This window comes from Aythya marila (genome assembly GCF_965140915.1).
Source record: "Aythya marila genome assembly, chromosome: 2".
Classification (NCBI taxonomy): domain Eukaryota; kingdom Metazoa; phylum Chordata; class Aves; order Anseriformes; family Anatidae; genus Aythya; species Aythya marila.
The window spans coordinates 80,547,125-80,550,760 of record NC_139043.1 but is presented as its reverse complement, the minus strand read 5'-3'; positions in this window follow the sequence as shown (position 1 = coordinate 80,550,760).

Below are 3,636 nucleotides of genomic sequence, written 5' to 3'. Positions count from 1 at the left end.
TAAAACGTAGCTTCTGTTATAATCTCCAGACCAGACTGTCACAGATTGCCAGCTGCTTACTCTATGAGGGTACTCAGGGGAGTGACTGGCTCCAGGTTTGCACAAATATGGATTTGATAGTATGGAAATATTTATGTGGTAGAGGTTTTTACCCATTTCATCGCCTCCAGGTTGTTCAACATGTAAAAAATTGTTGGAAAGCCACTAGCATCCCACCTTGAATGAAACAAATTTGCTTATAACTCTGATGCTAATATTAGACTACTCTAGTATATCCTGAGCAAAACTATGAGGTTTTATCTAGCTGAGTCTCTCTGCTGTATCTACAGAATTAGGAATAACAGCATCCTAATTCTTACAAGTGCTGGACGAATTAAGTTGTGCTTCCCTAAGTAAAGTTACCTCCAAGACCATGGGAGAACTTGGCAGCCAGAGAGTGCCTTCAGCTCCCTGTGAATTCCCACAGGTCATTCCTGCAGAAGGGTTGCTGTGTAATATCGTTGCTGAAGTTGCCTGTGTGAACAGAAAGTTCTTTTCCTTGCTGCAGCCTAGCAGTGAGTCTGTATGCAAACTTGGGGTCAAGTCATCGCCTGATATAAATCACTGTGTTCCAGTGGTATGACCTCTAATTTGCACATCTGGAAGAATACAATGGCATACGCAGAACAAATACTTCATCTTGGCACTTTATCCCTTCCAACACAACTGATGTTTCCAGATCGTTCTGTTCCCTTGTGATTCTTGCAGAACCTGCAGCCGTCTCTGACTGTCTGTGGTTATAGAGCTGAATGCAGTAACTACAGCTAAAGTAAAGTGCCCTTCACACCTAAACCCGCTCTCAGGCACGGAAGTTCACAGTTTCCAAATAAAGTCTCTCAAACCAATATGCAACAAAAATGAACAATAAGCAAACTCACATAGATGCAGTTGACTTATTAGAACTTAACCAACTTATTATTACCTAGTAGAAAATAAATAATGATGTGTCAAAACAATAACTTATTATAGCAGTCTTTAGTTATTAGTCATTATAGAATATATTTAAGGAAAACAATCAACGACAAACTTACACACACACAGAACAGCATGCTGCTCAAAGTGCAATGAGACAGAATTAGGAAGGCACTAAAATGGAGCTGTGTCAAGTATTATTTAACTAAACTGCTACAGTCAGCAAAGATACAAACAAGCATCTCTGGAGAAACTTTTCTCAGGCACACCACTACACATGGTAATGATAATTATGCAGCAGTGTAATTGTTTTTTACCCTTAGTAACACTTAAGATCTTAATAATGCACATTATGCACATAATGCTTGAAATCTAGAGTCTTTGGGGCAATAGCAAGAAGTATGCTTGGGATTTTTCCTCCTCAGCTGGACACCTGTAGTCCTGTGCTTGTGCCGGACATCAGTCACTGTAGACACTCGTGCAGTCAAACCACCCCCAACTGTCCCATCCCTGCTTCATCCCTTGTTACAGGAGCAGTAGGGCAGTTTACAGACAAGACTCAAGAATGTGACCGTCATTATCCATGTTAGTGACAGTGGAATTTAAATCCCTCGAAAATATTAGCACCCTGCCCAGTTGCACAAGCAAGGAAGTAGAGAGGTAGTCCCTCCTTGACTCGAGCCTTTCAAAAGGGCCTTCCCTCTCAAAGCAGGTGAAATATGTCCACCCTCCCTAGTAATTTATGTGTGTATTTCTGACAGAGAGCTAAACAGATGATCTCTGTGGCTGTGTGCAAGAGGCCACGTTCCCCAGTAGACTCCTGGAGTATCAGTGCCTGACTCAGTGCAACGCGCCCTAACATGTGGCTGATCATTATGGCATGAAGCTCTGCATCACAACTCAGCTGCACAGATCTACAAATGATAAATTCTCTTAGTTTAACTGATCAACAAACCAGATAAGACTATAGTCACACTGTTATTTTAGTATAGTTACTAAGAGTCAAAATGACATGCAATTATTCATACTCATGTAAATGTCCACCACAGGAAAAACAAAATTCAAACCTATAATACTGGCACTGAAGTGCACAACGAGATCTTGTCATTCCAAAGTTAGCCTGCTGTATGTTAGTATGATCATTGAGTTGTTTACTGCACAAAAAGCTAACTGTTTTGAAGGTAGTCAGACAAGAGTGGGAATTCCAGCCTTAACAGAAAGGTAGCTTCTCTGTTTGCACATGGAAACTTGAATGGTGACTAAAAATAAGCAAACTAGTTTCTATCTCAAGGTCATATTCTGGTTTCCTTGCTTTGAGGCTGCTCAAGAGCAACATTCCCAGAGAGACTTCCATTTCTGCTAGTCAACATTTACTTCAGTTAAGACTACAGATAAGGATTTTGAGGTGGCAGTGCTCTACATGGTATCATAGTTACATGGTAAAACGTTGCGTGATTGTAGTAATGGTTCTCATCTACTTGCAACAACTATTACAACATGTCAGTATTTCTTAGATTTCACAGCTGTAAAAAGCCCTGCTTGTTTACAGAAGCAGTCTCAATAGATCTACTACAATGGCGATAAAGCATTGGATCAAACTGGCTGTAGAGGATGTCGTGATGTGATGTCCCATTAGTGGGCCCCTTTTATTTCATATATGAGTGCTATTCAGAAAGGACAAAGGTATGAAAACAATGCATTGGGTAGTGATGAATAACGCTGTTGAGTTTTGTCTTTATGTTGATCCCCTTTAATAAAAGACATAATTCAAATATAAATATGTATGAAATGTATAGATAAATGTATAGATAAATATATAGATATCATTATGTTAATATGTAGTTTGATCAGAACTGGATTAATCAAAGAAAACCTAAAGGCACTGCAATATGTGAGCATCATGGAGTAAAATACTTGCTATATTTTGCATGTATGTAGTTCTGAAACCAAGCAGTCAGAAAGCCATATACAGCAGGGAATAATTCTTATTTTAACCTCGCAGCATAGGCCAGTAAGATTCAGATTCACTTAATGAAGAGCCATACTCAAACAATATCAGGTAAAGAATTCAGCTGTTTTGATTCCCATTTTTTTCCTTACTTAGGAGTCAGAAGGACTTGGTAGCAATATAAGAAATGAAAACTAGAAAAACAGAGGTTATGAGGAGCAGCTCTGAGTTACACTTGCATAGTGGAGAAAACATCCTGCATGGGTATGAGTGAATAGTGCCTTGTTTTCTTTCTTGTTGAATGAATACAAGAGTATTTAAAATGAACAGCAATTCATCAGGCTAAAAAAAATCCTAAAATGCATCATGGTTGCAGCAAATCCACCTACCTGCAAGGAAAGCCTAATTTCTCACTTCCATTGGCAGTACATTATCATGGCTTTAACTTTCATTGAGCTAATCCTTAGCTCATTTTAGGATGACAGGAAAAACAAACTTCAAATCTACATAATGCAGCTTTAAATTGGCTCTTTGTTTGTTTGTTTGTTTTTCCTATTATTTGATTGCAGTGTCAAATCATTTTTGGCTACACATATAACACAGTGCCAATTTGCCTTCTGTCTGAGAAGAAACAGTCAATTTAACCTGATAATTTGAATCCTAACAAGCTTTGAAAAATAAATGACCCTCATGAAGGCAAGATAGAGAAAAGATTTTTGTGAAACCAAGCAAATGTA